Raw genomic sequence first — 23,188 nt, forward strand, 5'->3', positions numbered from 1 at the left:
AACTGGAAATGCATGTGGAATGAAGCCAAATTGGTTGCGTCAAACCTAAATATAGAAATAAAACTCTCCCATAGATGTGATGGAGTTAGGTGTGAGAGGGCAAGGCTGCATGACGACAGCACACCTGATGCTAACTTGGAAGAAATGAATGACACAGATGATACTCCAGAAGAGGCCTACTTCAGAAAGTGTTTTGGTAGACAATGTTATAGCAGGATTAACTGTCCGCTTCAATGCTGTTAAGCAGTTGGCAGAAAAAATTGATTTCTTGTGGAAATATCTCACCATGTCCAAAAGTGATGTGGAGAGAAAAGCTTTATCTTTATCAGAGCAATATCCTGCTGACCTTAATGGTGATGATTTTGGAAAATGCAACATTTACCCTCAGTACATAAAGCAAATTTTGTAAATGCACAGTTAAAGCCATTAGATCTGTTGAACTTGTTAACAGAGTACAGACTTGGTGACCTGTTTCCAAATGTTTGTGTTAGCTTAAGAATACTATTAACAAATCCAGCAACAGTAGCTTCTGGAGAGAGGTCATTTAGCAAACTTAAGCTAATTAAGAATTATTTAAGGTCTACAATGTCTCAGGAACGTCTTGTGGATTTGGCCAGGCTAAGTATTGAATCAAACATTGCCAGAACAATTCATTTTCATGCTGTGATTCGAAATTTTTCACAAAAAAAGGCCAGGAAAGCTGTTTTTTTTAAGTAAATAGTAAGTTTATCTACCTTGTTTCAATGTGAATTCTTTCTCCTTATCTGTATTGTAGCATAAACAAAGATGTTCAAATCAAATGTGCTTTCTTATCTCTGATCCTCTTTTATTTTATTTATATTTATTTATATTTATATTTATCATGGAGGGAGTATAAGAGCATAAGGCCTTAAATGCAGAAAGTTAACAGAGCGCTCCACTCCACCCCTCTCTCGTCTTCCATACCCTTTTTGACCTTACAGGCTACAGCTCATGGCATAAAACCATAGTGGATAAAAACAGAATGACTAATGGAGAAGGGAAGGGGCCCAAAAGAAACTTTGTACCCTCTGATAAAATTCCTCTCAGAGGCCCTGGGACCTGCCATGACAATTCTTATGCCATCCATGTTGGATAATAAGGAATCTTATTACATCCATATTATAATAGTATGGATAGATGCAACATTCTCATCTTTTGTCTGAGTAACTTCATAAGGACTAATATGCTGCCAAGGTAATGTAGGAAAATGTCCCCATCTGATTGCTGCATATGATGATGCTAGAACTCACTGCTGCCTGATGATGGTAGGTGGGGAACAAAGAAGACTTGATCTTCAGGTTGAAGTTTACCTTGCATTCTCTTGCAGAGTTGTTTGAAAATGTTCAGGACTGCTAAAACTGAAAACCAAAATCAGATCAAAGTAGTGTGACTTGACATTAAAGCTCAAGTTTTCCAGCAAAGGGTCCTGTGGCACATTTTTATTGTAGCACAAGCTTTCAAAGGGAAGAGTCTGATGAAGATGTGTCTTGAAGATTTGTCATGAAGATGACAAAGATGTGTCTGATGAAGTAGGCCCCTGCTCAATGACTTAATTTTTAACAGGAGCCATACTTTGAAGTTAGCAAGGTCCAGGAAATTATTAGCTCCCTTTAGTGACTCACTCCTGCATGACCTGGGTCATAAGCCAAAGGTTCTTTAAGCCCCTCCTCTCTAGTGAGAACAATTGAGTTTCAATTATTGGAGCCTGAGGATATGGATAAGCTGCCTGAAGAAGTATGGCCAACCACCTGCTCTTGCCCATCTTGGCTTCTTAGAGCTAGCCAGGGGCTGAGTGTGTGGGTCTAGGAAGTGATTAATGCTTCAGTGGAGGAAGGGGGCTACCATCTGCCTTGAAGGTGGTGGTGGTTTGTCCCCTCCTTAAGAGGACCTCCCTGGACCCAAAAGTTAAACAACTATCACCCAGTGGTGAATATCCCCTTTGTGGGCAAGGTGCTTAAGAAGATGGTTGTGGTCCAGCTTCAGGCATGCTTGAAGGAAACTGATTACTTGGATCCATTCAAGTCTGGTTACAGGCCTGGCAAAGGTACTGAAACTGCCTTGGCCACCCTGGTTGATGACATTTGTCAGGAGAGAGATAGGGAGAGTGCAACCCTGCTTGTTATCCCTGATCTCTCAGCAGGTTTTGACACTGTTGATTATGGTATGCTTCTGGAGCATCTCTGGGAGGTGAGAGTTCAGGGCAATGTGCTTCAGTGGTTTCACTCCTGCCTCCCGAGCCATTTCCAGAAAGTAATTATGGGAGGCTACTGTTTGGCACCATAGGAGCTGTCCTGTGGTGTTCTGCAGGGTTCCATCTTGTCCCTCACACTATTTAACATCTACATAAAGCCACTGGGAGTTGACCAGGAGATTTGGAGTGAGGCGTCATCGATATGCAGATAACACCCAGCTCTGTCTCTCTGCCCCATCTGAATCGGGAGAGATGGTTGAGGTGTTAGACCAGTGCTTGAAAGTGGTGATGAGCTACCTGGGGGCCAATACATTGAGAATGAATCCTGAAAATACAGAGGTGTTATGTCTTCCAAGTTCTCACATTTAGGAGATGGGGAGACAGCCTGTCCTGGATTGAGTTGCGCTCCCCTGGAAGGAGCTGGTCCACAACTTGGGGGTGTTCCTGGATTCAGCACTGTCACTGGAGGCTTAGATGGCCTCAGTGGCTAGGAATACCTTCTCCCAGCTCTGGCTGGCTCTCCAGCTACAGCCCCGTTTGGACAAAAATGACTTGGCCACTGTATTCCATGCTATGGTAACTCCCAGATTGAATTATTGCAATGCACTCTGTGTGAGGCTGCCCTTCAAGATGTCTTGGAAACTTCAGCTGGTCAAAAATGCAGCGGCCAGAACTTATATAACCCCTGGTTTAAAACAGCTGCATTGGTTGCCAGTTCATTTTTGGGCCCAATTTAAGGTGCTTAAAGCTTAAGTGTTTAAAGCCCTTAATGACTTAGACCCCAAACTCTGGAATACCACCTCCTTCCCTATAGACCCTCTTGGATATTAAGATTACCAGTTCCACCACTCTCAAAAGTTCAAGGGGGGCAGAAGAGGGCATTTTCTGTGGCAGCCCCTAAACTGTGAAACCGCTTCCCCACAGAGCTGTGTCAGGCAACCTCATTGTACAGTTTTTGGTGAATGCTGAACATGTACTTCTTTACCCTGGCCTTTGACACCTGAGGTGTATGTTTTTAGGACTTACCCTATTTTTGTGATATTGGTAATTTTGCTTTTAATTTTGCATTATTAAACTGTTGTAACCTGCCCTGGGGCCTCAGGATGCAGGGTAGGTAATAAATTAAAATACTAATATTAATAACAGCAACTGCTGAAAATGGACTGCCTTCAAGTCGATCCCGACTTATGGCGACCCTATGAATAGGGTTTTCATGGTAAGTGGCATTCAGAGGGGGTTTACCATTTACCACCTTCTGAGGCTGAGAGGCAGTGAGTAGCCCAAGGTCACCCAGCGAGCTTCATGGCTATGTGGGGATTCGAACCCTGGTCTCCCAGATTGTAGTCCAACACCTTAACCACTACACCACACTGGCTCTCTACAGCAACTACTACTACAACAATAATAAATAAGGAAACTGGAGAAGCGCAATCTAAGTCAACCCTAGACATCAACCCTCTCACCATAGAAGGTAGGAAACCATACACCCTCCTCTTGAGGCTAGCTAGAGGTCTGAGACCCACAACAGCAGGGCAAGTCCAAGGCAGAGGGGCAAACCTTAATTGACTAAACCACTTACCAAACTCTAATAGGTAGGAACATAGGAATCTGCCTTATACCAAGTCAGATTGTTGGTCCATCTAGCTCAATATTGTCAATCATGACTGACAGTGGTTCCCTGGGATTTCAGGCAGGGGTCTCTTCCAACCCTACCTGGAGACACTGAGGACTGAACCTGGGATTCTGCTCACAAAGCACATGATCTACCACTAACCCACGGCCCTTCCAAACTCAAATGTGTTTGTACTGCAAGACCTCCTGACTAAGGATGGGAGGATCTGCTCATTTCAGTTCTCTCCATTTCTCATTGTTCCAATCTTAAACTCAGTTCTCCACATTTCTGCAGCAATTTGTGATTTAAAAAAAAAAATCCTCATGAAATTTTCCCAGCATTTTAGTGGGAACTTCTATGAAATGCATTTTTGTATGGAGCTTTGACAAATGTGCACATTTTTGCAAGCAATTTTCCCTAATATAATGCATTTTGTAATTTTCACCAATATATATGCATTTTATGCACATTTTCCCCTAATATATGCATTTTTGTAAACATTAGTTGGAGAATCGCATCGCAAATTTTGGAGAAGTACAAATTTTGAAGGACAGCTGTGTTTCAGTTTTCATACTGTTTTGGAAAGTGTGAATTTAATAGATTCAACTTTAAATGCAATCTTTGCCCCATCCCTACTGCTGACAGCAGAGCTGCTGATGTTCCAAGCAGCACTCGGCCAATATCACTCCTTTCTCTTTCACTCAGGTAGGAATAGGTAGGGGTAGGGTTGCCAGGTTCGTGGCCTGAGACTGATCCTGTATCTTTAGGAGAAGAGAAAGTCAGGCAAGTGCAGGTGTTCTTGCAATTCTGTAATGGGAAAAACCACAAGGTGGAATTCTCCCTCCCCCTGCACAACTTTTAAAGATACAGAAGACCTCTTGGTTGCCAGGCCCAGCCTCCAAGAGGTCTTCTGTATCTTTAAAAGTTGTGGAGGAGGAAGGGAGAATTCCACCTTGTGGTTTTTCCCACTACAGAGTTGCAAGAACACCTGCACTTGGCTGACCTCTTCTCCTAAAGATACAGGATCAGTCTCAGGCTATGGACCTGGCAACCCTAGGCAGGGGAGACTGGATTGAGAAACAGATAGGATAACACAGAGAGAAAGAAATATCCTTAACCCAGGAGGAATTGCTGGGGGGTGGTGGACTACCTTACTGGCACCCCAGCATTCAGGGACCCAAAGGCACTCTTTATCATGATTTAAACTGTAGGCCATATAGTGACATAAATGGAGAGCCAATAAAATCAAGCTTAATCACTTACCTGTGGGATTCTTCCTTTTTTTTCAGCTGTGAGGGTGGCATCCAACCAAGCCCTACTCAGAGTACACCCACTGCAATGAATGGGCCTAAGTTAGTCATGATTATTCATTTCAACATCAGATATAACCCTAAAGATGGGCAAAGAATGTTTTGATATCCTCCTTCCTGACTGGGCCAAGGTATTTTGCTGCCTATGGAATGTGCAGAAAGGAGTAGTCTGGTAAGATTGGTGGTTGAAAGAATAAAGCAAATAAGGTTTATTACTCCTGGGAAATAAAACCATTCAGAGTATATATATCCATGTGGCCATTTATGGAGTAATGAAGGTAGCATTCACACACACTAATACTAACTAGCTGGAAAAAGGAAGAAAGGAAGTAAAGCCTGAGAAAAACAAACAAGAATTAGTTTCTAAAAAATGAATCAGGTGTAGGCTTCTGAAGGCTGTTTGGAGTAAAAGGGGCAGGGCAGATCTTTCCCCAAACCTGCAGAGCTTCTACAGAGAGAACAGGTTGCCTTTCAGTCTATTCCCCCCCTCCTTCAGGTTACTTGTTATAAGTATTGGTGCTTTACTCCCAACACTGCTTAAGCACAGCAACAAATGGCACTCAAGATTTGTAATATTCAAGGCCAAACAAGTTATTTGGGTGCCTGAGGCAGACAATTCCGCAAGCAACTCTCCACCTCTCTGGCAGTACAAAAACAAAAAGCAATTTTAATCAATTAAATCACTAACCATGTGCTGCCCTTTTATGAGACCCCTAATCAGCTGTCTGAAACAGTTGCCTCACTCTGCCTAGTGTTAGGACTGGCCCTGCAAGGAAACAGATGTCCCTAATGAAGATTCATCATTGGGATTTTTTCTCTCTCCTGAATATTTGCATGTATGCATTTTTATTCCTTGTGATGTTACCATGTAGGCTCAGAAAAACATCTTTCTTGTCTACTGTGCATTAAGTAAGCAACAGTGAGTGTTTGCAAGCAGAGGGGGTAGGGGGACAAAATGTGCCTTTTGTTTATTTTAAGAAAGTATAGTTTGCAGCTAATGTCACCATAAATAGAAGCAATAGCAGAATGCCATTTGCCAGGATTGGTGAAAATAGTTCCCTTACAGCATGGAGCCAGCAAAATATTCTTGTTAATAGAAAAGGTTGAATTTTTCAAACCTGTGTACTTTTTTCAGGGTTCTTGGCTTTCTCTGTTTCTTAAGGACTGAGTATCCGTATAGCAAAATGAGGGGGCAGAATTGAATGATGTGATGTATGATCTATAAATGAACTTTTTCCTCATACCATTTAAGTAAACAAGCACTAAAGGACATAGGTTTTTTTCAGTGATTCAGTGAGTTACTCCAATATCATTGGCGATCACTTGTGGCTGAGTAAGATTGTCTTCTAAGATAAGGTATTTAATGGTGGGTCCGTAAGTGACTGTGGAGGCCAATTCTGGATCCACACAGCCTCCCACAGTGACGACACAGGTTTCCAGATGGAAGATGGTCGTGATGAGGATTTGCTTGACGTGCCTTCTGCTTAGCTCGTTTGTCCCTTTCGCCCTGTACTTGTGCTTCTTCAAAGTCCATAGCACCTTTCATAATGGCCGGCCTCCAGTTGGGACGCTCATGGGCCAAGGCTCCCCAGTTCTCGATGCTTATGTTACATTTTTTTAGATTAGCTTTGAGAACATCTTTAAACCTCTTTTGCTGTCCACCGATATTCCATTTTCCATCCTTAAATTGGGAGTAAAGTAGCTGCTTTGGAAGACGGTGATCAGGCATTCGAACAACATGGCCGGCCCAGCAAAGTTGATGTTGGAGGATCATTGTTTCAACACTGGTGGTCTTTGCTTCTTTCAATACGCTAACATTAGTCCGCCTATCTTCCCAAGTAATTTGCAGAATTTTCCGGAGGCAGCATTGATGGAATCTTTCAATAAGTTGGGAGTGGTGTTTATAGATGGTCCATGTTTCACAGGCATATAGTAAGGTCGGTACAATGGCTTTGTAAATAAGCATTTTGGTCTCCCTGAGAATATCCTGATCCTTGGACACTCTACGTTTCATTCAGGAGAATGCGGCACTCGCAGAGTTCAGGCGATGCTAAATTTCAGCGTCAATGTCAGCTTTTACAGAGAGAGGGTTGCCAAGATAAGAAAAGTGATCAACATTCTCCAGCGTCGCACCATTGAGCTGGATTGATGGTGCTACAGAGGGATTGGTTTGCACTTGCTGATGAAGCACTTTGGTTTTTTTGATGTTAAGCGAGAGGCCAAGCTTTTCATATGCTTCTGCAAAAACATTTAGGATAGTTTGAAGATCTTCCTCTGAATGTGCGGAGACTACATTGTCATTCACATATTGAAGTTCTGTGACAGAGGTTGTAATTACCTTACTTTTTGCTTGCAGCCTACTGAGATTAAAAAGCTTTCCATCTGTTTGATATGTGATTTCCATGCCTGTAGGAAGTTTCCCCTCAACAAGGTGTAGAATCATGGTGATGAAAATAGCAAATAAGGTCGGTCCACTTTGAATGGATCTCTTTGAGAGCCATTGTTATCCAAAATTGTTGCCATCATGTTGTCATGGAGGAGTTGCAAAATATTCACAAATTTATCAGGGCATCCAATTTTCAGAAGGATGGTCCAGAGAGCAGTTCGATTGACAGTATCAAAGGCCTTAGTCAGATCAATAAATAAATATACAGAGGTCAGTTTTGCTCCCTGCATTTTACTTGAAGCTGTCGTCCAGTGAAGATCATGTCCACTGTCCCCCTGGAAGGGCGGAAACTATTTTGGGATTCAGGGAGGATGTCTTCTGAGATAGGTAGGAGGCAATTTGAGAGGATCCTTGCAAGGATTTTACCTGCTAGATGCCTCGGTAGTTCCCACAATCTGTTCTATCACCCTTCTTGAAAAGAGTGATAATTATGGCATCTCTAAGGTCTTCCGGGATCTCCTCCCTCACCCAGATTTTTTCGATGAGCTTATGAAGTTGTTGTGTAAATTCAGGCCCACCTTCTTTAAAGACTTCAGCAGGAATCCCATCAGGTCCACTAGCTTTGTTATTCTTCATTTGCTTAATGGCTTTACTGACTTCATCCAAATTAGGGGATACTGCAAGCTCATCTCTAATTTGTTGATGTGGGAATTGCGAGAAGACCTCATCAGCCACAATAGAGTTACGATTAAGGAGGTCATGGTAATGCTCTTTTCAACACAGTGCAATAGACTCTTTGTCCTTTAGAAGTTTGGTACCATCTGTTGAGCGTAAGGGATTTGTACCATAATTTGTTGGTCTGTAGATGGCCTTTGTGGCATTAAAAAAGCCCCATGCATCATGAGCATCTGCAAAATGCTGGATTTCTTGAGCTTTCTTTATCCACCAGGTGTTCTTAAGTTCTCTAGTTCTTCTTTGGACCTCGGCCTTTGCACTGGCATAGATTTTTTTCTTAGCAGCACAGTTAATGTCTTTTTGCCATACCTGGAAGGCTTTCCTTTTCTTGTCAATGATATGTTCAATCTCACTATCATTCTCATCAAACCAGTCCTGATGTTTCTTAGTTTGCTATCCAATAGTTTGTTCACACGCTGCAATAATGGAAGTCTTCAGTTTAATCCAGTGTTCCTCAACGTTTTCAGGGAGTTCCATAGGTAGATGTTTCTTGAGAGTTGTTTGAAAGCAAGTTCACTTAATAGGATCTTGAAGGGTGTGAATGTTCATTTTACACCTACGTTGAGGAACAATATTAATGCCCATAGTGGATCAAATCAATCAGTGATCTGTCCAGCAGTCATCAACACTCATCATGGCCCTGGTGAGGAGTACATCACGATGATCTCTGGCACGGACAATTACGTAATCCAGGAGATGCCAGTGCTTTGACCGAGGGTGCTTCCATGATGTTTTAAATGTATTTTTCTGGCGAAAGAGTGCATTTGTGATAACAAGATTATGCTCTGCACATTTAGTCAGAAGTAGAATTCCATTCAGGTTGCTATTGCCAACCCCTTCTTTCCCAATGGTTTCTGGCCATAAATCAGAATCACGCCCAACTCTTGCATTGAAATCACCCAGGAGGATAATTTTATGCTCCTTAGGTATCTCTGATAAGATGGTGTCCAGCTGGGTATAAAAATTTTCCTTGATGTCTTCATCAGCATCTAATGTTGGTGCATAAGCACTTAGAATAGTTGCCTGCTGGTTTTTGGCAAGTTTTAATCAGAGAGTTGAGAGTTGTTCATTAATGCCAGTACGAACTTCTGACAAGAGCTTCACAAGATCATTTTTAATAGCAAAGCCTACTCCATGTATTCGTCGTTCTTGTTCAGGCAGTCCTTTCCAGAAGAAGGTGTAATCTCCTTTTTCTTCCTTCAATTGTCCCTCTCCTGCTCTTCGAGTTTCTTGGAGTGCTGCTGTGTCAATATTAAAACGTCTCAACTCCCTTGCAATGATGGTAGTCCTGCGTTCAGGATGTTCACTATTTGTCCAGCAATATCCGTATATTCCACGTTCCAAAGTTCATTTGTTTTTGCGACTGCTAAGTGGTGACCCCACTGGATGTGGTGATCCAGTCAGGGAGAGAGATGAGGCAGACTATGTTTAGGGCACCTTTTCTAGCCCCCTCCCCATATGGGGTGAGCAGAGTGGATCCTGAATAGGACTGCTCTGTTGTGGATACAGCTGCCGAACTACTCAACTGCCTTGGTCCTTGAACCAGGACGACTGAGTCTGAATCCACTGCCCATGTGCCGGTCCATGACTAGGGGCTTCTGGATTTCACAATCCTGCCCCCGTTGCCATTCGCCAATCGCCATGGGACTTTTGGTTTGGTTTGGTTGGAAGACGCCGGTGCGTGAGTTTGTTTTATGTGGGGAGATCGGTGCACGACAATCAACACACAATCTTGACAGAAAAAGGCCTTGATCCAATGGCATGGATACCACGACGATTGGAAGTCTTTTATCTGCTGCAGTCTTCATCTGCCTTCACAGCCATTGTAACATACACATTGTTACCTCTGCCTGTTCTGCCGCTGAGGACTTTCTTGGATTGGTTCTTCTCCCTTGACCTTACCGCTGTGGGTGACCCTGCTGGGAGTACATGGCTCCCAATGGCATCGCTCACAGGGTTCATTGGAACACGCAAACCCACTCACCACTACAAGGTGACTATCCAATATAGGGATGGGTGAATCTATCAATTATGGGTTTTCTCTGTTTCTTATTTTTCTGCTCTTAAGTTCACATTACTACATCAGCTTGCAATTTTTTTTAAAAAAGTCCTCATGAAAATCATTTTAGCGAGAATTCCTCCTAACAGACATTTCTCCTAATATGTTTTGCAGAGCAGTTTCCCCTAATATCATGCATTTCTGTATGTTGTGTTCACTAATATATGCATATGTATGGACACTTTACCTCAGGATATGATTTTTTTGGTATACATTCCTTGGTTGGAGAACTGCATTGTAAAATTTGGAGAACTGGAATTTTGAAAGATGGCTGTATTGCAGTTCACATATTGTTTCAGACAGTGCAGATTAGGTAAGTTTACCTTTAAATGTGAACTGAATCAAATTTCTCCCCCATCCCTAGTCTGATGGGTATTTTATACTTGGATATTGTAAAAGGTTGCTCAACTCCATAGGACTTCTTTTCTGTTAATTTTCATTGATGCAGTTTTTTAGGGGTCGCTCACTTTCCATGTTTCTGTGACACCAGAGCACAGGTACTCAGTCACCTAGGAAGATGCTGCCTTGTCCTAAGTCAGACCATTGAGCCATCTATCTCAGTACAGTCTGCACCAGAATCCCAAGGGCCATGATTTGCCCCCAAGCCTGAGGTACCTGCTCTTAAAAGCAATGTTTTTCCCCCTTCTTTTCTTTTCTTTTCCATTTGCTCTCTTTTTATGATGCTGTTGACACATAACAGGAATGTATATACCATAATTACCAAAATACATTTTTAGAGAGATGGGCCTTGTTTATACCGTTTTGGAACGCTAAGGTAACACATGAAATAGTCCTGTTTAATTTATTTGCATTAATAATCTATCAGTATGTTTAAAAACACAAATATATATGTTTTTTTTTAAAGGTATTTTATGCCTTTCTTAACTCCCCCCCTCAACATTTTTGTAATGTAAGTTTTGTCATGTAAGTCAACCCTTCTATATAGTTTTTGGTTTGTTTGTGAGCACTTATAGTATGTTAATGTAAACTTTGTAATTTAATAAATATATATATATTTCTGGTAAAATGTTCAGTATCTCTTTAAGATGTGAGGACAGCCCTACCATTAGGCAAAATGAGGCAGCCTGAAGTTTTGTAAGTTGAAATGTGCACAATTCCCTCACCCTGGCGAGGACCATACATACATAGCCCTGTCAAGCAAACTGCAATCACACTGATCACCTCTTTTGGGGAATGTGTGCAGGGAGGGGGTGAGATTTAAACCATCTACTACTTCCCTTTCTGTCAAGCAGCTGATTGACATGAGTTGCAGCTTATTTGGCCTGGCCATCCAACTATTATTTAATTGAGTTGAAAGCACCAAGCATAGTAATTGCTTGTCCTTGTTAATTTACTTTACAATCCCAACTGTAATGTTTGTTGCCAGATAAATCAAAGATTGTTTATCCTGTATTTAGAATTATTTCAGTTCTGAAAATGCTCTTTTTTAGTAAGGTAAAAGAGAGATGTTATACAGAATATGGTTATTTATACATTTGAATCCCTGATCCAAAGCTGAGTAATATTGCATAGACCTGGACCAGTTGGCTTCACTCACAAATTGAACATTCATATGCATGAAGAGACAAGATGTCTCTATCTCCAATGCAAATATTTCATTTTTAGAGTCGTGGGGTTGGATCCAGATTTCTCATGATGCTTAGAATAGACACACTGAAATAAATGGGACTTAAACTAGACATGGCTAACTTAAGGACCATTGATTAAGTGTGACTAAGGTTGCAATCCAATACATTTCTATTCAGAAGTAAGCTCCATTGGGTTTAATGGGACTTCCTCCCAGGTAAGTGTGTATTGGATAGCAGTGTAAGTCTAGATCCAACCTTTATCTCAAGAAGAGCAACTTTATTTGGACAAGACAGGCACAGTAACTCATCAAGAGCAAATAACAGAAACTAGGAACCTTTCCTGGGCTGGATTATATTCAAGAAGAGACAAAGGCCTAGGCAAGAGATGTTTTAAGAGGCTAATGGTTTTCCGCAATAAAAGCCTGTGCTATTACATTTGGGTCAATACAATGATGAACACAGTATGGCTGAAACATATTTGCTTCCAAAAAATTTCTCCACAATGGAAGTCTTTGAAAAGGTGATGTTGAATGTTCACCAGATGGTCTCAGAATTTTCAGATGTTTGTCCAGTATTCTCCAAATATCATGTTTTTTCAAGTGTTGATATATGAAAATATCGATATTAGCCATGTTTTGGTATCTTAAAAATGTTTTTTAATAAAATAAAATAAACTAATTGGGATCACTTACTATCTTTTTATACATCAGTCATATTAGCCATGTTTTGGTATCTTAAAAATGTTTTTAATAAAATAAAATAAACAAATTGGGATCACTTACTATCTTTTTATACATCAATCAGGACTGGCTCTGCTATTAGGAAGAGTCAGGGACCTACTTCAGGAAGTGGAGGCTGAGGTGTGTGGAGTGATGGAAGACAGCACTGTATGTGTTATGTGACCTGTCCTGTGCCTCTTAGCTACCCTGCTGCCCTCAAGTATGGTAGAGAATGCTGTCCTGTTACCAGTGTTGAAGTGAGATTCATCTGCCGCTCCAGTTGGCTTTGAACAGCAGGGCACCAAGTTGTGTTTCACCACAGGCAGCAAAATATCTTGGGCCAGTCCTGTCATCAACATAAAATCTTATGTTCTCTTTGTGGGAAGGGCTGCAGCTTAGTGGTAAAGCATTTGCTTTGTATTCAGAAGGTCCCAGGTACAATCCTCGCTATCTCCAGGTAGGGCTGGGAGAAACTCCTCTCTAAAATCCTGGAGAGCCCCTACCAGTCAGTACAGAAGAACAATATTGAGCTAGGTAGACCAATGGTCTGACTCAGTATAAGGCAGAGATATGTGTCTTCCTATGTTCTTCCTACATTTTTTTTACCATGCAGCTTGGCCACAAGGATAGGGAACTTTTGGCCCTCCCGATGTTGTTGGACTCTGTGATGTCCCTGTACTTTAATATCTGTAAATATGGTAAGTGCGGGTTTATTAAGTGATATATGGTAAGTGACTGAGTAAGAGGGGGGAGTACATAGGCTAGAATGTTGGAGAATGGTGGATGATGATTGGCTGAGTGTTTGAATGGCTGAAGGTATAAATGAGAGGATGACAGTTGGTTCAGGGTTCTGTTTTGTGGGGAGTTGTTGGCGATTGGTTGTGGAGTGTGGATTGGAGTTGGTTGTGGGTTGGATTATATTTGGCTGGTATTTAGGCAGAATATATAGGACTGGAAACATAAAGAGTGACACTATATGAAACCATATGCTTGTTGAACATTCCTAAAGTAATCTTGTTATTTCCTGGTGTTATCAAATAAATACTTTTATTGGTTTACCAAAAGCCTGATCCTTGGCTGGGGATACACAAACCAGAAGGGAGGGCAGGGTAATTACCAAGGCTGGAGGGAAACAGTATCAAATAAATGGTGGCAGCGGTGAAGGGAGATATTGTAACATCGTCAAGTATCCAGAGCAACCCAGGATTGTATGCTTTATAGACAAAGATACAAGGGGGTTGTGGACAGCAAGGGCACCCAGACACAAAGTAACAAGCCATAGGGAGACTAAGGCAAAGTCTCTGGCAGTATTGTTTACAGGGAGTGACTGGTGGTGCTGCGTAGCAGGGGGATCTTGTGAGATCTGTGCTAGAGCGTGTGAGATAACAAATAAAAACCCAGGATCCCGACTGGAGGGACTTAACAGGTGGTGGTCTGAGGTGGGATCTTCACAGACTCCAACTCCCATCAGCCCCAGCCAGCATAGCCAATGGTCAGGGATGATGGAAGCTGGAGTCCAACAATGTCTAGAGGGCACCAGGTTCACCATCTCTGCCAGAGACTGTCATTATCTTCCCAGAGCCATTTTCCTTCCTCAAAAAGTATGTTATGAAAAGAGTATATTCCAGCTGAAATGAGCATCTTATCACTGTGACTTTCTCACAAAGCTTCACAAATAGTTTCCCACTGCTGACTCTGTGACTGTGACTTCACTCTGCAGATATGCAACACTTTGAATGTGCAGGATTGAATAGAAATGCAGCCCAGCATCATTCTCAAGTACCACAGGTGAGGCAACCCGTCAGATTGAGTTGAAACATGTAGCAAATGCAACTAGAACAAACTGCCACCCAGTGCTCATGAATAAAACGTATTTTATCCAGGCAAAGTCATTTCAGTCTTCATTCACATGACTGAACATAATGTTGACATTTGCAGCTGTTGGGAATTTTGGAATCTGAATTAATTTGAGCATGTGTTGAATTGAAATCAGTTGGTTCAATGTCAAATGAATCCAACACTGCAGTAAGAACAAAACCTGCCCTCCAGCCATAATGCTAAGTGGCACCCTCCTCTCAACTGATTAGGATCCCTCAGGAAAGGGGTGGGTCGGTCAGTCAATCAGTGCCTCGAAAACAAGTGTGGAACCAGGCCAGAGACAGCAGCTGTCTAGAACCAAGTGGATCCCAATTGGCCCTTTCCCTTGGGCCTTCTGAACTAGCAGTGGTGATGTACAGAACAAGTCGACAAGACCCTCCTCTAGCAGGCTTCCACACTAGGGAGCAAAGGAAAGTGCTTTATGCCACAATGTCAGGCAATTTGTCCTTTTAGCCTGGAACTGCCTGTCCTGGCTAGTAGCAACGCTCCAGGGTCTCAACCAGAGGTCTGCCACATTGCCTGCTACTTGGTCCTTGTAGATGGAGAAGCCAGAGATTAAACCCAGGAGTTGCTGTGTGAAAGCATGTGCCCTACTGCTGAGCTGTGACCTTTCCCCAGCACATAAGACACCTGGGCTCTGCTGCTAGAGACCCTGGTTACAGGTACTGCGTGTCTCTCTGCGCACAGAGCATACAGTGGTTCATTGTGTTGGTAGGGGTATCTCGCTATACCAGCTCCCAGTATCATACCTCACTCCCAGTATCATAATGATGGGGGTTGAACTGGTATAAAATCATTGTGTTCTATACAGATAACTGTTCCACAGATATAGCAAATAGGTAGAAAGTTATTCACACATTGGGATGTGTTGTGTCCTTCTTTCCCCCCATTAGCTGTGGCATTGTTCTGTGCCGATAATAAATCCCCAGTAATTGGTGTCACATTTTTTTTCCATATGGGCATTTCTTCTTACATTCATTAAATACGGATGCACTGTGAACTGCATATGAGCAACCCCAGTTTCATTTGTGTCAACAGCAAATTCCATACAATCTTAAAAACAAATCAGTAGTTTTTAGAGGATTATAGCATCCCAGCCTTGTTGGTGAAGGTTAGGTGTTTGACATCTGTTTCTTTCAAATCAGGTAGCTCATTGGGTAAAATGTCAAACACAGTTGCAAGTTAATCATCCCCCACCCACCCACCTTTTGTTTAGTGAATATTTAATGCCACTATTTATTTAACACATAGGACTACAGAGCTGGATCTTAGAGATAATCTTGTCCAGTCCTCTGCTGTCTTTTGAGAAGTTACAATTTGTCTTGCCAGTCAGACCAAGTTCCATATAGTCCAGTTTCTGTTCCCAGTCCAGCAGCCCTTACTCACCTTTGAAGACATAAATTAGTCCAAAATGCAGTGGCCAGATTACTGGCTGGGGTTCCCTTTAGATCTCATATAGAGGTGATCTCGGCTGTACGGGCATTGTCCCCAGAGCTGGTAGTGCTGGGTGACTTTAACGTGCATGCCGAGGCCGCTCTCATAGGAGCCCCTCGGGATTTCCTGGAAACCATGGCTTCCTGGGAACTGTACCTAAGTAATACTGGGCCCACCCATGTAGCCAGTCATGCTCTCGACCTAGTATTTGTCCTGGGAGAGGAGAGAAGTGGTCTGAAGTTGGGAGTGGTTCAGGCCACTCCTGTGTCATGGTCAGACCACTACCTGGTAAATATGGACTTCTCGTTGCCATGCCCCCTCCGCAGGGGTGAAGGACCTACTAAAATGGTCCGCCCCAGATGCCTGATGGATCCGGATGGATTCCTGACTGCGCTTGGGGAATTGGAACCTGCTGAAGGTCGCCCGGTCGAAACCCTGGTGAAGGAGTGGAATGTGGGGATCACCAGGGCATTAGACCAGGTGGCTCCAAAACATCCTCTCCCCCTCAATAGAACTCAGCTAGCTCCATGGTATACACCGCGGTTGCGTAGCTTGAGACAGGAGGTGAGACGACTAGAGCGCCGGTGGCAGAAATCCCGCTCCGAAGATGTCCGGACACAGGTTAGAGCAGCAGTAGCTGCCTACCAAGTGGCAATAAAGGTAGGAAAGAAGGCTTTCTTTGCTGCCTCTATTGCGTCTGCGGAGTGTTGTCCCAGGAGGCTGTTCCAGGTGGTCCGAAGCCTGGTCGGTCCAGTTGCTCAGGAACCCTTGGAACAGTCAAAGGCCTCCTGTGACCTATTAGCAAAACACTTCGCTGATAAAATCGAACACTTACGGAGCTCGATCCCGCGCGCCGTGGACACAGTCGATGAACCAGAGTTGGCCAGTTGCAAGCCGGTAAATTGGGATCGGTTTCGGCTTCTCCCTTCTGAGGAAGTGGACAAGGTGCTTTCATCTGTGAAGCCAACCACTTGTCTTACTGATCCTTGCCCTTCGTGGCTCCTTGTGAGCTGCAGAGAGAAATTGGGCGAGGGGATCAAAGCGGTGGTAAACGCATCCTTGAAAGAGGGTGTGATGCCATCAGCCTTCAAGGAGGCAATTGTAAAGCCCATCTTAAAGAAGTCCTCCTTGGATCCCCAAGTGTTCGATAACTTCCGCCCAATTTCGAATCTACCATTTCTGGGCAAGGTCATTGAGCTGGTGGTGGCCAACCAGTTGTCAGCACACTTGGATGAAACGGATTATTTGGATCCATACCAATCGGGTTTCAGGACTGGTCACGGAACTGAAACAGCCTTGGTCGCTCTGGTTGATGATTTGAGGAGGGCATTAGATAGGGGAGAATCCACCTTTCTTGTCCTCCTCGATCTCTCAGTGGCTTTTGATACTGTCGACCACAGTATCCTTCTGCTTCGCCTGGAGGGATTGGGAATTGGAGGCACTGTATTACAGTGGTTCCATTCCTTTCTCTCCGACAGGTACCAACAGGTAGCATTGGGGGAGGAGGTATCAGACCCTTGGCCTCTCAATTGTGGTGTGCCACAGGGCTCTATCCTCTCTCCCATGCTATTTAACATCTATATGAAGCCGCTGGGAGCAATCATCAGGAGATTTGGGCTGCAGTGTCATCAATATGCGGATGACACTCAGCTCTATCTCTCGTTTAAACCTTCACCAGAGTTGGCTGTGGAGACCTTGTCCAACTGCCTGGAATCCGTGAGTGGATGGATGGGAAGGAACAAGCTGAAGTTGAACCCTGATAAAACCAAGGTACTACTTGTGGGGGACAAGAGAAGGTTGGGTGACATTGACCTGAAGTTCAATGGGGTGAGTTTACCCGTAAAGGACCAGGTCCGCAGCCTTGGGGTTGTGCTTGATTCCAGGCTGTCCATGGAGGCTCAGATTTCGGCAGTGAGCCGGGCAGCCTGGTACCAACTACACCTCATACGAAGGCTGCAACCCTACCTTCCTGTTCATCAGCTCCCACTGGTGGTACACGCCCTGATCACCTCTCGTTTGGACTACTGTAATGCGCTCTACGTGGGGTTACCCTTGAAAACGGTCCGGAAATTACAACTGATACAAAATGCGGCGGTTCGACTACTTACGAATAGTCGCCGCCGAGATCACATCACACCAGTGTTGTTCGACCTACACTGGCTTCCACTTGTTTTCCGAGCCCAATTCAAGGTGTTGGTATTGACCTTTAAATCCCTATACGGTTTCGGCCCAGTTTATCTCACGGAGCGCCTTCAACGCCACCAATTATGCCGCCCGACAAGATCGGCCACACAGGGCCTTCTCTCAATTCCGCCAACAAAAACAGCCAGATTGGCGGGTACAAGAGAGAGGGCATTCTCAGTGGTGGCCCCCACTCTTTGGAACTCCCTCCCACAAGATCTCCGGCATGCCTCTTCCCTAAATGTATTTCGGAAAGCCTTAAAGACCTGGCTTTTTCAGCAGGCCTTCGGGATATCCGGGGAGGGTTAATCGATATAATTGTAATGCCTCCTACCCAGTTTTAATATTGTTGTTGTAGATCTATTGTTTTTATTGTATTACTGTATTTTATTAATTGTATTTTAATAATTTTGTAAGTCGCCTAGAGTGGCCATTGGCCAGATAGGCGACGAAGAAATTAAATTTATTATTATTATTATATAACTCCTGCTTTAAAACAGCTGCATTGGTTTCCAGATCGTTAACAAGCCAAATTCAAGGTGCTCATATTAGTGTTTAAAACCCTAAATGACTTAAGCCCCAAATATCAGATAGCCTCCTTCCCTCTTGGGTGATAAGATCAACAGAGGGGATGCTCTTGATAGTTCAACTACCTGCAGAAATTTGGGGTGTGGTGGCCTGGGAGAGGGCATTCTCTGTGCCAGCCCCTAAGTTGTGGAACTCTCTCCTTGCAGAGGTGTGTCTGGCACCTTCATTATACAGTTTCTTCCAAATGCTGAAGATGCACCTCTTTTAGTTGTCAAAGGACAGGACATGTGTGTTTTTGGGACCCACTCTATTCCTGTGACTATAATTTGCTTTAACTGTTTTTAATATTGAATTTTAAATTGTTGTAACTTGCCCTGGGACCTGATGGTGAAGGCCCGGTAATAAATCATAATCACAATGCTGAGTGGGGATTTGAACCCTGGCCTCCCACATCCTAGCCCAACACTTTAACCATTAGACCACATTGGCTCTCATTTGAAGTTTTGAAGATAGTAAACATTAACAATAAAGCGTGGAACATTGTTTTCTGCTTATGTACTAGAGAATATGTGGTAAGTTGTTTATGTTAGAGTTTATATGGTAAGTAGTTAGTGTTGGGAGGGGGAATGAGTGAGTAGAATGTTGGTGCGTTCTGTATGGTGATTGGCTGAATGTGTGAGAGCTGAATGTTTATATTTGGAAGCTTTGACAGTTGAGGATGGAAAAATTTGTGAGTGAGACGGAAAAGTCTGTGAGTGAATAGAGTGCTGCTTGGTTTAGAGACAGGACTTGGATGGTTTATCTTGGGATAGTGAAATAGGTTATTGCCATGGTAATTAAGGAATTTATTAAATGTAATAGTTGAACTAAAGAACAATTAACAGTAACTGTAACAGCATGCTTAAGAACTGAGTTAAATAACCTTGTTTATTTCATTTTTCTGTTAGATAAAATCTGTTTAGTTTTCAAACATGTCTATTTCTTGGTCAGCTATCAAAAAGGGCCTAAGTGTTGGCTGCACATAAACAAAGGTCTTGAAATAATATCAGTGGTAGCAGCGGAGTTTACCTCAGAGAAACAGTAACGGGTTAAGGGAGCAGTCCATAGCTGTGATGTTTTTAAAAGGCACAACGATGCACAGGGGGATGAGACTTGCCTGTAAACCTGGTTGTTTATAGCAAGGACTGAGGGAATGCAGCAGAGTCGCTAGTAGCAGCATTGTTATAAGAGTGTGTTGAGTAAATAAAAAGTGTCCCCATCTGCTACAAACAGTGTGGTTGCAGGTGAGGGCATGACAGTAGGCTTCCCCTGTGGTGTGTTGGGGGAAAGGACACATTTCTGGAGGATGGGTCTATATTAGACATGATAGCAAATCAGAGCCTTCACGTACAAAGGCAGGATAAATCTAAAACCCTGATGACGACAGGGGATGGCCATCACCTTCATAGCTGTCAATGAGCTTCCACGTGTATATAGCAGGCCACTGCTGGAATCAGAACACTAGATCAGGCAAACTTTGGTCTGACCCATATGATACAAGCCATTTGACAGTGGAACAGACTGCCTTGGGAGGTGATGAAGGGCTCTCTTGCACTGGAGGTTTTTAGGCAGTGGCTGGAATGGCCATCTGTCAGTGATGGTATAGTTGCATATATCACTGCAGATTCTGCATTGAGCAGGGTGTTGGACTGCAAGGTCTTTCCAAATCTAAAATTCAATTATTTTAAAGCATTTTTTATGTTTGTCTTCCTAAACATGTTAATGCATGTATGATTTCCCAGTCTGAACCATACTGGGTGCACCCGCTGAATTTCTGCCTGTTATGCACTCTTATAGGCGGAGAGCTACCATCTGGAAAAAGGTGTCATAGGGAGACAGTTTGTTCACAATCACATATTTAACAGAAATAATTCCTTCCCTGCATTCTCATCTCCACATATTTGAATAGTCCCACTCAGACCTCAATAAGAGTTTTCAGTAAATAAGCAAAAAAATTGATTATTTTATGTTTAGGATTTGAGCTTTTAGATGTCATCCTACCAAGCTTTTCTACACAACTTTGAACACCTAAAGCCAATTTAAACATTTTTGATAGCACATGAATAATCACTTCAGGACTATACCACTTCAGAATGCAAGCAGGGGGCCACATGTTTGAATGTACACAGAGAGAGAGAGCAAAAACTTCCTGTGTGAGAAAAACTAATCTACCCTCGTGTTAGATTTCTGCATTCAGGAAGATTTGTGAGTGTAGTGCATCTTTCAAATATGTGATTTCCCGACCTACATTCTGAAGTTGTACAATCATGGGAGGGCCATTTCATATTTATTTCTTGAACATTGAATCTGTTTTGATTTGTTTGTTGAATATTATGTTTTAAAAATATTTGGGAAAGCTAGCATTGCCCACCTAATGCATGAAGAGTCACTAAGGAATTATTACTGTTCCCTAATGTTCATGACGACAGACTGCTTTCAGTTTGGGCTACAGAACTCTAATGTTGTGCCCCCCCCCAAAAAAACCCCTATGTGCCAGCAAACACTGAAGGCTTCTGTCCTTAGAACATAAGAACATAAGAACAGCCCTGCTGGATCAGGCCAATGGCCCATCTAGTCCAGCATTCTGTTCTCACAGCGGCCAACCAGTTTATTATTATTAGTAGTAGTAGTAGTAGTAGTAGTAGTAGTAATTTAATTTGTATACCGCTTCATACTTCAAAAGAAGTCTCTAAGCGGTTTACAGTGTTGTAAAAATTAAATTAAACATTTAAAACAATACAAAACATTTGAAAAAATCATCTTAAATGTTAACATCTTAACATTAATCATAAAAACCAAATTACATATTTAAGACAATTCAAACCATATAAAAATATCTTAAATATCAAAATAACTAAAATATATTATAACACAAATATACCACGAAGACGAACAACCACAACCACCAAACACACGAGCGTGTGTGTACAGGTAGCAGCATCACTCCCACTTTTGCTGCTACCACCCCAACTTACATTCTCATCGAAAGGTGGGGCAACACTCTCCACCCCTGGAGCTCCCTCCTCTCACCAGGAAGCATCCACAATCATTCCACTCCCACACAACACCCATAACAACAGGGAGTTGCACATGGGAAACCCGGCAAGCAGGACTTGAGTGCATACAGCACTCTCCTCTCCTGCAGTCTTAGGCTTTAAAAAGGTAAAGGTGTCCCCGCACTTACAGTGCGAGTCATTTCCGACTCTTAGGGTGACATCTTGCAACGTTTACTAGGCAGACCGTATATATGGGGTGGGATTGCCGGTTCCTTCCCCGGCCTTTCTTTACCCCCCAGCATGTGCCGGGTACTCATTTTACTGACCACGGATGGATGGAAGGCTGAGTGGACCTCGACCCCTTTTACTGGAGATTCGACTTCCTCCTTCCGTTGGAATTGAACTCCGGCCATGAGCAGAGCTTCGGCTGCGTTACTGCTGCTCACCACTCTGCGCCACGGAGGGCGCCTTAGTCTTAGTCTTAGTTACTAGCTTAGTTTCAGGCATAGCAAGTTGGGAGTTGTATAGTCTGTGTAACATCATCTGCCCGCATGCTACTCTCTGCGCTTTTGTTTATCCCTTCCATAGTGTTCCCACTGTTTGATTATAAGTTGACTGGGAGTAGAAACCTGTCTAGGTTGCCGATCTAACACGGCAAAGGTGTATGCTGATGGTGTGGTAATCATTATTACTCCCTCTAATAGCAAACTCAGTTGGCCAGTGCCAATAGGACTATAGCAAAAATGGGGCCATTGAAAAAACAAGAGGAAGGTATCAGCATGCTACAGGGAACTCAAAGGTTCATAGAAGATATACCAAAAACGTTTAGATGAAGGCAACCACTCAAACATGACAGTAAGGACTGTGCATAAATAAAACTATATTATTATTATTATTATTATTATTATTATTATTGATAGGGCAGCACTTCCATTTGGTTCACACCATGTGCAAATTATACAAAATCATTCAAAATTTGCAATTCCTCAATTTTGAGATGCAGTTCTCCACATGTACAAAAATGTGCACATCAAGGGAAAGTACATATATAAGTGCATATACTGGTGAAAATATCATACAAAGCTGCATTATATTAGGCAAATTTGCTTGCAAAAATATGTACATTAGGAGTAACATCTGCAAAAATGGCAAAAAAAATTCACAAGGACTTTTAAAAATATGTAAATAAACCATAAACAGATGCAACTTACAAATGGGAAAAAATGGCAGGGGGGATAAGAAAATGAGAGAAATTGTAATTGACAGATTCATCCATCCTTAACTTGCATCTGTGTTAGAATTGCTTTTAATATGTCTTTTAATATGTTTGTAACTCTTTTTAAAAGATTTTTTTTAAGTGTTTTTTTAATGTTTTTAACATTGTTTAGTTTTAATGTATTTTAAGGTCTTTTATTTTGTTTTAAAGTGTTTTTAGTGTTTCTGTTTGCCGCCCTGGGCTCCTGATGGAAGGAAGGACGGGGTATAAATAAAATAATAAATAAATAAATAA

The 23,188-nt window shown here is 42.6% G+C and overlaps 1 protein-coding gene across 1 annotated transcript in view; it reads right to left on the minus strand.

Moving 5' to 3' along the window:
* LOC133382129 (cysteine-rich protein 1-like) overlaps positions 1-5,490 on the minus strand; it is a 69,925-nt gene extending 64,435 nt beyond the window's left edge. The window contains exon 1 of the transcript XR_009761841.1: positions 5,088-5,490. The gene's annotated coding sequence lies outside the window, so the exon portion shown is untranslated. The remainder of the gene's footprint in view (positions 1-5,087) is intronic.
* Positions 5,491-23,188: the final 17,698 nt, after the last annotated feature.

Source organism: Rhineura floridana, chromosome 1, assembly GCF_030035675.1.
Source record: "Rhineura floridana isolate rRhiFlo1 chromosome 1, rRhiFlo1.hap2, whole genome shotgun sequence".
Taxonomy (NCBI): Eukaryota; Metazoa; Chordata; class Lepidosauria; order Squamata; family Rhineuridae; genus Rhineura; species Rhineura floridana.